Here is a 13,409-nt window from a genome sequence, read left to right on the forward strand (position 1 = left end):
TCATTCCGCTCCTCCTCTTTCATTACCTTTAACTGATAGCCTTCGTATTGTTACCCTAAATGTAAGGGGATTTAACGCCCGAAAGAAACAATATCATTTGAAACGCTTACTTGAAGACAAAGAGGTAGACTTTCTAGCCGTACAGGAAAGAAAACTGTCAACGGTAGAACAGGTAGAACAGGCCATACATTATTTCCTGTGTGACTACGAGGTATGCGTTAGCCATGCTGTAGGTATTTCCGCAGGATGTTTATTGCGTGTTGGAGAGTCTTTTCATTTGTCTGATTTAGCTATCACGACAGACCTTTGCGGACGCTTCATTATGTGCGACTTCCGATTTTCCGACATAATGTGGAGAGTGATATACGTTTATGCGCCGATTGAGGTGAATGCCAGAGTAACTTTTTTTAATCACCTGCGACCTTATTTACTTTGCAATAGAATGGTAGTTCTGCTTGGAGACTTTAACTGCGTTTGCGACGGAGCAGACAGAGCACCGTATAAATTTCGAATTGACAAAAGTGAACGACTGCTACAAGACATTGTGGACGAGTCTAATATTTTTGATGTTGCATCATTTCAGCTAAAGGAAAAACGATTACCATGTACCCATTTTCAAAACAGATCACACCCAAGACTTGATAGAACTTACTATTCAGTAGACCTTACTGATAATTTAAACTGTTATGTCGTGAAGCAGTTTTTTTCACGGACCATTGCATGGTATCAAAAACAATTGGAAGGAAACAAAGAAAAAAGAGTGTAAACTTGAAACTATGGAAAATTAATAATCAACTGTAAAAAGATGAAAGCTTTGTCGTAGCTGTAACTGGTCTTTTTGAGCAAGTAGGGAGAATAACTGAACATATACCTGTTAAATGGGAGCTTTTTAAATAAGAATTAAAAAAGACTGCAATTGAGAGAGCTAGTGTTATAAAATTCTAAAAGTCTGACACCGAGGGGACGTTGATAAGTAATTTACGTGCTTTGGTTCACCTTGAATGTCAAAACTCTGGACAGGGTTTGGAAGATATTATCCGAATAAACGCTGAGCTCGATAACTTTCATCAAGAGCGTTATTAAGGCGCTGTTATACGTTCTCGTGCTGTAAAATATTTTTTTGGGGAGAACAGCCGACAAAAAAGGTTATGGGGGAGGAAAAAAGGTATGCGATGACAAAAGCAATTCAAGAGATAAGGCAAAACAACATGATTATTAGAGATTGCGAAGCTATAGCCGAAGTCTTTTTTGAACACTACAAAAAATATTCGGCACAAAGATTGCCTCCACAGATAAAACGAACCTAAAGGAACTTGTAACATTGCTTCCCCAGTTAGATAAAGATCACACAAAAGAATTGGAAGAACCGATCAGTTTAGCTGAGGTAGAAAACGTTGTGGATGCCCTTCCAACAAACAAAACCCCAGGACCGGATGGTATTACTGCAGAATTTTATAAACTTCACAAAAACACCTTATGCCCCATCTTGCAGGAGATTTTTCAAAAGGCCTACAGAAACAAAAGTCGACCGTCCTCCTTTCTGCATACACACACTATTCTTTTTTCAAAGAGAGATGAGATGACAAAAACAAGCTTTCACAAGTGACTGGCTATCGACCAATCACACTATGCAACGTGGACTATAAAATATTTGCAGAAATACTGACAAATAGATCGCAGCGCGTCATTTGCAATTTAGTAGGGGATCACCAGACGTGTGGGATTCGTGGAAGGTCCATTCAGGCAAATATTCACGTTGCGAGAAGCGTATTAGAGTGTCTTACCAACAGCAGCTCTCAGGTAGCGATGCTGCAAGTTGATCTCGCAAAAGCATTCGACCGTGTTAGTCATAATGTTCTTTTTATGATTTTGTCGCACATTGGCGTTGGTGATTTGATACTTCATGGCGTTAAAATGTCGTACACAAACTGTTGCACACGCTTAATCATAAATAACAAAGTTACAGAAAGCATCCCAATTTGTTCTTCAGTTCGACAGGGCTCTTCATTATCTCCATTACTTTTCACTTTATATCTAGAACCGTTGTGCCAAAGCATAATAAGAAGTAAAAAAATACAAGGCTTTACTTTGGGCAACACCGAAATTAAAGTTCTAGCATATGCCGACGATGTCGCATATTTTTGTATAAACAAGTAAAGCGTGACCAGTGCCATGGGTCTCACTTGTCTTTTGTGTAAGCAGTGTGACACCGGCCTGACTTGGGCATCATACGCTAGCTTACGTTGCGAGTGCCTGGAGCTGAGCTGGTTGGTTAAACGTGCTTCTGAAAGTTTCCAGCTGAACGTAGAATAAACGAAGAGAGGGAGAAAAAACAGACACACAGCTTTTCAAATTCAGTTACAAAAGTATTCCAATTGGTTAAGCTTGAACAAGTATTTCTCATATTTGAGGATTCATCTATTTCCAGTATTACTTTACATAAAGAAAAATTACATAAACTGCCTTTATATAACAACTTAAAACCATGTCTGCACTTTGTGCTGTACTCCTAGCTCCTATCAAGCACCATAGACTGGGAGGAAATTGCCGGGGCTTTGAGACAGAGTGGAATATTCCTCATTGTGTTGGAGCCGTTGACGCGGAACACGTACAAATCGAAGCCCCTGCCGATTCTGGAAGCCTGTACTATAACTAGGGTTCGGAGTTTTCGGTTTAAACCGATAAAAACCGATAAAAGTACGCCGAATTCAATTTGGGAAATTCGGTTTTAACCGAAAAAAGTCAGTTATTAGGTTCGGTATTTTCGATTTAAATCGATAAAAACCGATAAAAGTACGTCGAATCCATTTTCTGAAGATCAGTTTTAACCGGAAACGGTCACTTTAACCTTCCAGTCGTACCGCAGACCCGTGGCGAAAAAGTAGAACGACAGTGTCTATCGAAACGTTTCCGAATGTATGGGATACACGGATGCCATCACGACGTGTTGGTTTATTGTGCGCATCATCGATCGGAACGCAAAGTCCGAAATGCCCCATGACTTCGCCATGTACGGGCGTGTTTTCAAACTCGCTGTAAGGAAGACTGATTTCATGAAAGCTCTGCATGTTGTGTTGTGCTTCAAAACGTCGCACCGTGTCTCTTTTGGTGCTCACAATTGGTTGATTGGCCGATTTTGACTCAGGCAGCGCTTCATCTCCTCAGCCTGCCAGTGTCCAGTACGGGTTAGCGTTGAGAGGGCATTTTTGAAGCTCAGTGTCATATTAACAGGAAAGAAAGAGTGCGGAACAACGAAGAGAACCTGGGAAAGTACATGCGTGTGTACTGTAATAAGAGCAGGTAATCCTGGTAAACAGAAGGCGAAGTTCCATGTTTTTTGGGCATAGGCGTCATATCTGATTTCTTTTTACTTCTGTTTTTTTTATTGATTCTTTACAGTTGCACACATTTGCGAAATAAAGTGTCCATTTCTTTTTCAATATATCTGTGCCGTTATTATTTGAGTGATATAAAATATCAGAGCTACAAGGATCATCTCATCCGGTGTCCGTTGGTGTTTATTTTATATACACCGAAAAAAGCCGATAAATTTTGGTGGGCATAAATATACGCCGAAAAAAACCGAAATTTGACTTTTAAAATAAACACCGAAAAAAGTACGCCGAATTTTGAGAAAATAGAAACCGAAAACGCAGAACCCTAACTATAACTACAAGGTGCTGTCTATGGGTCTACAAACTGACTTTAACAAATATATTTTCCAAAAGCGCATGAAGTGGCGTAACATACGCCTTTTCAGAATACATACTCTATAGTGCTGTGGCTGTCGTGGACAGCAAGTCGAGGTTTGTGACCATAGACGTTGTTGCGTATGGCCACCAAAGTGATGGTGGCGTCTTCAAGGCATCAAGAATATGACAGTGCTTCAGTCAGGGTGCCTTGAATTTGCCACCAAAAAATCAGCTGCCATCTTCCCATTTTATCGCCCCGTACGTCTTTGTTGGAGACGAGGCGTTTCAACTGAGGACCTATCCTGGCAGATACCCAGTGATAATCTTGTGATATTCAACTATCGACTGCGTAGAGCGAGGTTAACCTTTAGAATTGTAGCCCTTGCATTAGAATAACAAAAACACAGTGTTGTCTTTGTCCCATTTCCAGGAGGTGCGTCAAGAAGGCATTCGGAATTTCGGCTTCTGGATTCCGCACCTTCCGCAGGCCAATCGGCCTCCTCCCAGACTACGCCACTGGAGTCGTCCCCGCAGCTTGTGTACTGCACAACTACTTACGAGACAACAAGTGCTGATAGAGTCTACCGCTTCGGCAACATTATTGGTGGCCAGTGGCGTAAGGAGGCCTCTCAGCAGACGAACGGGTTGTTTTACCTGCCGATGCTGAGATCGCGTCACCTAAATCAATCTGCCCGAAAACGCAACACAGTGGCCACTGCCGTGAGAGACCTGTGCTACAGGTACTTTGTAAAGGAAGGTGCAGTGTCATGGCAAAGGGAACGCAACTCGCGGGCTTGAATTCCTAAACAGTGTAAGTGGTATTGTGGCAAATCCCAAAGGTTTCAAGTTTTTATGTGTGAGGATCGTCTGGCCTATTTCCATTGGAACAGGGAGCTGAGGCCATCATTAGAACAATACTGTGCCGCTGTGAGTTAGCTACCTTTGAACGGGCGCTGTGATGTGAGACGGCCTGCGTGTTAGGCCCAATAAGACTTCGAACAAAGAAAGTGAAACATCTGAATTGTACTAAGATCGGTGCTACCGGAGAGCGATGAAATTAGGGGCTCTCCTTGTCCATGTACGTTCTTAAAGGGGTGATGCAACAATTTTAGGGTCAAAGCTCCTGAGGGGCTAGCCAGAGCCGTGTATTGAGAGAGTTTGGTCAATGGGAGGTGCGGGCAGAGTCAGGGCGTGCGGCAGAGTCGGAAAGAGGGCTTGGCATGCTCTCTTGACCAACCAGAAGCCGAAAAGAATCCCCTAGCGGTGGTAGCGGCAAAGAGTTCTGATCAAAAGTCTATGTTCGTATATAGTTTTAATAAGCGCGTAAGAGTGAAGTGTAGTGGCTCTTCGTAGTTGAAAATAGGGTGCAAGTGTTGTTTTGATTATGATCATGCAGAAAGATGTAAGAAACGAATGCGCCGCGCAACTCTGTTTTGCGCGGACAGAGTGTGAGCGTTCGGACGGCAGATTTTCGACCCTGGGCGCTTGGCGTACGGATCATGTCGATCGTCGCGCTAGTCGCACCCTTCCACCATCATTTTGGATTAACGTGATTGAAACATCACGTGTACCATATTTTCAGCCATTGAGAGTTACTCCAATGCAGTTATCAGGTTTGTTTCTCGCGACCACCGCCAGGGTATTATTTCCGCCTTCTGGCTGGTCACATTCGAATTTCTGAAGACGCCCTGGAACACGCCCAGCCCGCTTTTGGCCAATGGCGCCTCCTCATTTGTCTCCTATACTTCCCAACGAATGGCCAAACTCTCTACATTTACGGCTCTGGGGCTAGCCATGTCCGTACGTCCGTCCGCCGTCGGGTGCACGTTCTCCTGCTCTTGAGCTCACGCGCTCACGTGCTCACGAGCACGTGAGCAAGTGCTGCCGTGCTCCGTGAAGGACAAAACAAATAAAAACGCATCTCCACGTGGTGAATGATGTTGATTGGGGCGAAGCTCTGGTGGTGCTTGTCTGCGTAGACGGCACGGTGTAAGATAGTAGAAAGTTTTAGTAGATCGTGTTTTCAGGCCACGCTAATCGTAGCGGGAGCTCGCGCTGCCACTTCGATGCAAGCTCTGAAGCGCGCGCTCGTAGTGGTAGCGGGCCTTTGAAAACGATCTACTAAAACTCCCTAATACTCTTCAGGTGAGGACAGCGCGCTCAAATACTTTACTATACTCTGTTTCATACTTAGTGTGCAACGCTGTCAAAGCTTTTGGCGCGAGCATGGGGCTTGATCTCGTTGATCATTTGCACGCGTTCTCGCGCAAACAAAACCATAGATGAAGCCACGCGCTCGCGCCAGTAGCTTTGACAGCGTTGCACGCTAAGTGTGAAACGGAGTATAGGGGGAATACATTCCAATCTGCTCATTTGCATTAGACAGAACGCCTACAGCGCCGCTGACGGAGTGGAGGTCCGCGTCAGTCCACGCGCAAGTGCACGTGGATGTTCGCGGCGGCCGCGGCGGTGTCGTCTCCGATTCCACAAGCCCCTTCATGTTTCAAAAGTAGCGCAAGGTGCGTCGATGCACGAAGCACGTGGAACGTGTGATCCTTGGGAAGATCATGGCGGCACAGCGCAGCAAAGTATTTAGCGCACCACTGAGCTAGAGTTGAGACGCCATGTTATTCTTAGAAGTGGCGCGCGGCACGTGTCTCGCGCATTTCCAGAACAATGAATTTTGTATGTAGAACATGAATATCATCGATAGCCGAGACCTCCCCGACCATAGATGGCTCTCGCCAAGCCCAGAAAACCTGTCCGCGCCGAGGCTATTGTATTTGAGAGGAGTGGAATGTATTCCCCCTAGTAAAGTATTTGGCGCGCTCCTCGCGACGTGCCCGATAAAGTTCAATCCTCACTCTCTCTCTTTCTCTCTCTCACTATGGTTTCAAGCGGCGCCGACAGGTGACTCGTCGACCCGTGGGCACGTACAAGACGGCTCGTGCCGCCTCATGTACCACACGGGCAGAGCTCCAGCGAGGTTGTCGCACGTGCAGGAAGACCACGGTGTACCGGGGGTGTCATGGCAACGAGATAATTTTTTTCACTCTCACACAGTTTCGCCGTTTGACCGCCGACGACACTAGGGAGTTTTCGTAGACCGCGCTGCCCCCTCCGCTAAGCGTTCCGCAACGAAGAAGTTGCTACTGCGCCTGCGCGCCGATAGCCTTGACTGTGGAGTTCCCGCTATCGTAGCGGGTTGCGGAGGGCTTTGCGGGATGGCGAAACCGATCTACGAAAACTCCCTACTGTCAGCCGCGGGCACGGTGGCAGCGGAATGATGCAGCCTTTCGGATGCCCGTCGAACGAACACTATCTGATTCCTCGCGCCGCGCGATCAGCCTCGCCGTGTCCTCACCTAAAGAGTGTATCTTACACCGTAGTAGACGGTGAGCCGCAGCATGCCGAGCCTTAGTTCGTTTTCATCCATGTCAGAAAGAGAATGTGCGGTATGGAACGTGGTTATATACGCATTTGAGCATTTGACCGCAGCGTGACATGGATGAAAACGAACGAAAGGCTCGGCATGCTGCGGCTCAGCGTCTGCGCAGACAAGCACCACCAGAGCTTCTCCCCAATCAACATCATTCACCACGTGGAAATGCGGTTGCTGTTGTTTTCTTTTTCTGTACTTTGCGCAAATACCGCTTAAAACGGATCCCTGACGTTAACGACCTATAAAAGACGCGTTCGTTTTTCACCCCACGCAAAAGAAGTCCCCGAAAAAAATTAAAGAAAAACGAGCACCGTTCACCCCCTGAACTCGCAGCCAGAGCAAGCGGCCACGTGATCTGGAGCCGATTATATGCCGCCAATGTTGATCATAGCCACGCGCTGGGGTTGGCAAAGCACATGACACGCGCTGAGTTCCAGATATTGTTATGGCTCGGCTATTGTCGTCGTTGCAGCGATTGGACACGGGCCACTACCCGTATGCATGTCGAGGCATCGATTCTCACGAGCTCAGATCAGATACGCACGCAGTCTTCGCGTCCACTGTGTGAGCAGCATTTGAATATCGTCACCGCAAAGCTCGATGACGCATTTCTCGGGATCGTACTGTTGCCATTGTCCCCACAGCTCCGTCATCAAATTTTGCGAAGGAGCAAAAGGCGACTTTGAAAGGAGAGACTGAAAGAGAAGCTCCGCTTTCATCCTTTGAATTCCGCCGCGACGAAGACGCTTCATTGTGAGTGGTGCTGGGTTCGAGTATAGGAAGTGTTCACTGGCGGTCATAGCTGTGTGCGCGACTGCTGAGCGCGTGCTGATGGCGAGCTTCAACAGTTCTTTTGTAACGTGCATTCCGCACCCTCAAGATTGCCGGTCTTAGCAGCCTATTTACTTGGGCTCGTTCTGAGCATGCGCTCTAAACAGCACCCACAAATATGGCGCCCAGTGGATACTCCTTATTCTTGGGTCCCACTATAGTGCCAGGAAGATGGTGTAAAGTAAAAAATATTCCTACCCAATGTCGTTGCACAGTCCCTTTAATGTGCTTAACTATAGTCGGCGACAACTTAGCAATGCAGTGGAGAGAAGGAGAGCCCGCACGCAGTTTTATTCAGCGCTCAAAATGGGAGAGGAAACCCGTGCCTGTACGCCTCCACTGCATTGCCAAGAAAAGTCGCCGAGTATAGGAGTGGACATAATTTATACTCTGCCGCCTGTGGAGGAGTGACCCAATCATCCCAGCTCCTTGGTTCGATAGATGGGACGACTGTTTTCAGTGCATGCTCTGCAAGATCCTGAACTGACGCGCAGTCCTTAACTTATTGTATGAGAGTTATTTGGGTAGTCACCGAAGTATGCGCATTTAGGAGGTTCAGTGAGATCAGCAACGTGCTGGAGGGTAGTGTAGTGTTCAGAGGGAGTGTGTTTGGCCACGCCGAAGAAGCTTTGCATCTGTCCTCTCTGCAGTGTGGGGTGGGCAATAGGGGGTTGTATGGTTATGGCGAAACTATTACAGAAGGCACAGTTAATTTCCCTCTCATCGTGCCTTGCGTTGTAGCTCCTGGGTCACGTAGGGGTCGAATTCGTCTAGCCATTGATAAGGTGTACTCGGATCGTCGGCGGCGTGCGTAGTTGAGTGGGCGGCCTTGCAGCTCCGGCGCTAAATGCAGATATCTGCCTTTTTCCGCCAGTGCACCCCAAGACTCCAGCAACGTTTTATGTGCCTATTCATTCTTATGTGATGTCCTCCAGGAAGGTCAGCCGGTACTTCATTTTTTCTTTTGTAATCGCAACTTTTTTTCTTTTGTTTGTTGTTATCTTTCAACGTTTGAAGAGAGTAATAAACTATTTCTTCGTGGAATAAGCCTGCCTGATGTCACCTCTCTAGTTAATTTTCACGCTGAACCTGTTGCCTCTAAATTAGTCAAACTTTTTTGTGTAAAATGGGGTTGTGGTTATTGCTTCTTTTACCGAAGAAACTGGCGGACACCTTTTGTGGCTGGTATCGCCCAAAGTAAATCGACGTAGTACCGGCTGATCCCCCAGAGGGAGGCGATATTTTTCTGTTTTAGTTTGGCCTATGATGCCCAAGCGGACCTTTACTTAACATAGAACGCGTTTTATCAGCCGATTTTCATAAAATGATCGCCACGCTGGATCGATGCAGGACCACACAAACATCGTGTGTGTGTGAACGTGCAAAACGCATTCTGTACTTCCTCAGTCTATGTCAGCATGAACAAGCTTACGCAAATGTTTAGCTTTCTTTTTTATTCAAAACAATATTAGCGATTGCGAACATGACAAAAATAAAGATAAAGGAAACGACATACAAACAGATCATGCTGTTGAAATAGTGACAATATATGCACGAAACCAAATTGTCACAGGATTTGTATGAGAAATGCACGGGCATCTATTATAGTCGTACCAAAGTTACTAGGGGGAATACAGTCCACTCCGCTCATTTGCGATAGACAGAACGCCCACAGCGCCGATCCAGCCCTGACGGAGGGGAGGTCCACTTCAGTCCACGCGCATGTGCACGTGGATGTTCGCGGCGGTTGCGGCGGTGTAAACCCCTCTGTGTTTCAGAAGTAGCGCAAGGTGCGTCGATGCACGAGACACGTGCAACCCTTGGGAAGATCATGGCGGCACAGGGCAGCAAAGTATTTGGCGCAGCATTGAGCTAGATTTTAGACGCCATGTTCCTCCTAGAAGTGGCGCGCGGCACGTGTCCCAAGCATTTCCACAACAATGAATTTGGTAAGTAGAACAACCATCGTCATCATCATCATTTACCGCCCGATTGCCGAGACCTCCTCGACGATAGATGGCTCTCGCCGAGCCCAGAAATCCTGTCCGCGCCCAGGCTATTGTGTTTGAGAGGAGTGGAATGTATTCGTTCAGGTAAAGTATTTGGCCGTACCATTCCAAAATGAAGGGGGGAGGGGGGTAGCAGCGCTCAGCTGTGAGCTGAATTTTTTTACGGAGGCTCTTTCGACGAAAAATAGTAAATTTAAACTGCTGTTTAGGGCAGAGAACGCGCGTGCACACCACGAGCGCTCTCACGAAATCCCGCTTCAAAGCATGCCAAGGTCGTTCGTGAATCCATGGAACGCGAACAAGTGTTTTCATACCAGAAACGTGCCAGAAACAACAGAAGCAGGGCAGATGGGCCAATGTACTAAAACGCGTGCCCCATGAGGACGTCGGAAGGAAATTGCTGCGCAGCACTGGAAGGAGCCATCAAGGCGCCGCGTTGATTTATCTAGCACTCGCTTGGCTCGCGTTTCGCGCGTTTACATATCAGTAGTTGTTGGCACTCCGTAAAAATGGGAAACTCGATTTTTCTCCAATAGCTTTAAAAACAAGGTGCCGTTCAGAGTTTCTCGGTTTCTAGACGGGCCTTCGTGCCATCTCGAAACAAATTTGAAGAGAGGATTTCTCTACTATGCAATGAGTAGCAGACGCAAAGTGATCTAACCACGATCAAACACAAGCCTCAACTATTGTCGCCTGCATTTTTACGGAGGAAGCAACCACAACCCTCGCGTGGTACGTAAGCGCCAATAGACCGATCTCACCAGCTAGTTTGAGTACGCCACCGCTGCCGATGTGCAATGTGGGAGCTGTAGTCTTTCTGCACGCGCGACAACCCTGCTGGAGGTTTGCGCGAGCACACCACGAGGCAGCATGTGCTCTCTCGTGAACTGGCGTCTGCCTCCTACGAACTACAGTTATGGCGGCGTCACGCATGCGTGGAACGCTTGCTGAGATCGGTCTATTCGTTTTAATTCCGAACTCAAACTTACATCTCCCGGCGAAAAACATTCACTCATGAGTAGCACATCCGCCCCCCCTACACTCTAAGAAAAAAAAGAGGAGAAAGGTAGCAACAGCGACTGTTCCTCCTCGTTGCGGACAAGTTGCCCAGAGAAGGGAGGAACGGCAGTTCAGATGAAAGGAGGAGGGCGAGTTCCTCCTTGTTCAGTTGGCGCAGGGGTAAAACATCGCGCTACCAAAACACACATAAACAAACCCAGACCGATGACAGGAAAAATAAAGTCTTATTATTCACCGAGACGTTTTCCTCCTTCTCCAGGCAGACCGGAGAAAGCTTTCGCCCTCCCGACTCATCTTTCGGTTTCGTTTTTCGAGCACATCGCGCACGTTGTTTAATAAATTGATGTTGAGTTGATTGAGCTTCAGCAGCAGCGAAGGCCGCATGTAATTCCGTCTTCTAGTCCAAACGTGCAGAATATTTCGGTTGCATTGACGTTTTTACCACTAATTTTATCAAACGAGCTAACGAAGCCGCGAGAAACAGCGAAGTTCCGGAGCAGTGCCAGCAGCGCTACATACACTGGGTAAGACGGCCGTCTCCGATTTGCGGGACACACGCGGAACTACAGCCGCTACAGCCGCTACAGCTACTACAGCTACTACAGCTACTACAGCAGCGAAACCACGAGGAACTGTGTCGACGTTTTCGACGTTATGGAAATCGCGGGAACTGCGTCCGAGGCAGGCAGGTTTTCCTGCCGGCTGCCTGGGTGCCTTCCGTGCTGAGTTCGGTTCTGTTGTCCCGTGCCGAGTGCCAACCGACGCTCAACGTGATTCTGTATTTCTGCGTGTCAGCAACATCGTCAACGGGGTTCTGTATTTCTGCGTGTCAGCGACATTGTGATGGCAGTGTTGTGGGTTGTGAACAGAAGACCGGAATTATCGCCGATGTGACCGTGTGTTCGCGTATCAGTGGTGTAACAACAAGATGAGATGACGTAAACTGTCGGGCATTGATGCCGCTGGTCGGGCCGTTATCGGAGGGAGCGAAGTGTCGCAGGATGACATTCCGCTTTACATTAAGAGTAAAGCTATACGCACTCCGGAGTGCGCTTCGGACGGAAATGGCTATACGCACTCCGCTTTTCTCGTATAAAAAGAGTGGACACAACGAGTTTCCTAAGCGGTGCCATGGCATAGGGGTTAGGGCGTCCGCTTCATACGCAAGTGGACGCGGCTTCAATCCGCGGTGGGCCTACTTTTTTTTTTTTTTTTTTCTCAAAACATTTTGTTTTGTCGAGGCATTTGGCGATATTTACGACATTTCCTTTTTTGCGATGAACAGTAAAAAAAAAAAAAAAAATATCGAATGTTGTCGAGAAACTTCGCAGAACTAAATGGTATCGGACTCCCTTTCCGGAGGTGCGATCGGGGACAGCGGAGCTTGGATTGCCGGCTGGACGCCGCGAAGCGGCGTGTACTGGTTACGCTTTGTAATTAGCAGCCGATACTGTCGCCGCGAAGCGGCGTGAACGCAGGCGGGGGGCTGTGTTAACGAGCGCCCCAGTGATTCACGCGCCGTTCGAAAAGGGTGGCCCGAGCGGCATGATCTCTCGGAGGAGTGCGTATAGCCATTTCCGCGCGAAGCGCACTCCGGAGTGCGTATAGCTTTACTCTTACATTAAAGAGTTTAAAACCACTTGAGGGATTAGGTGCAGTCGATCGACGTGTGGATAGTCATGTTGGAACGCTGGTCTGAACGGTAAGCTCCTATCGTACAGTGGCCAATGTGACTGTCGGTCCCCGAGAGCGATTGCGCTCTGGGGAAAAGACTGAACAATACGAAAGTATGACGGAAAGTACGTATATTTACAATGGAAGTTTAGCATAAAAAAAAAAACGGTAAAATCGAGAAAAAAAACGCTACCCTTTATTTTACTGTTTAAATATATTACGGTTCCAGTAGAAACTGCCCTCCAAGTGGCGCGCTGGGATGAGCGCTAGAAGTTTTCGAGCTCGCAACAGCGTAGCTCCGTACACTTAACAGTTGCCGCATTCACGGCTTTGACTGCATTCAAGTTGATCGAAAAGCGATTTCTCTGCCCGTGAAGCATCACTTCCAGCTGAGTGAATATCCGCTCTACAAAGATTAATTCAAGACGGCAATTGCAGCTGTGCGCGAACAGCACAAAAAGAAAAACAAACACTACAGTATAAATACTGGCTACGAAGGACCGTGCGGGAAAACAAACTCATGGCTTGGAACCACATTGGAGCGGCCCGATTTATTGGCTTTCAAATAATTACGGCATGATCGAGCGTTTTCCTTTTAATAAGAGATTCATCCCCTGAGCCATTAAAAATAGTCTCAGATGTATGACATTGCTGGAAAAAAATGAACATGTTCGGAATATTTTTTATTGCTTAGGGAGTCACCGAAAAATTCCGTACTTTCAAAACGACCAGTATAAAAGA

The sequence above is a fragment of the Ixodes scapularis genome, unplaced genomic scaffold, assembly GCF_016920785.2.
Source record: "Ixodes scapularis isolate PalLabHiFi unplaced genomic scaffold, ASM1692078v2 PGA_scaffold2__306_contigs__length_199485367, whole genome shotgun sequence".
Taxonomy (NCBI): Eukaryota; Metazoa; Arthropoda; class Arachnida; order Ixodida; family Ixodidae; genus Ixodes; species Ixodes scapularis.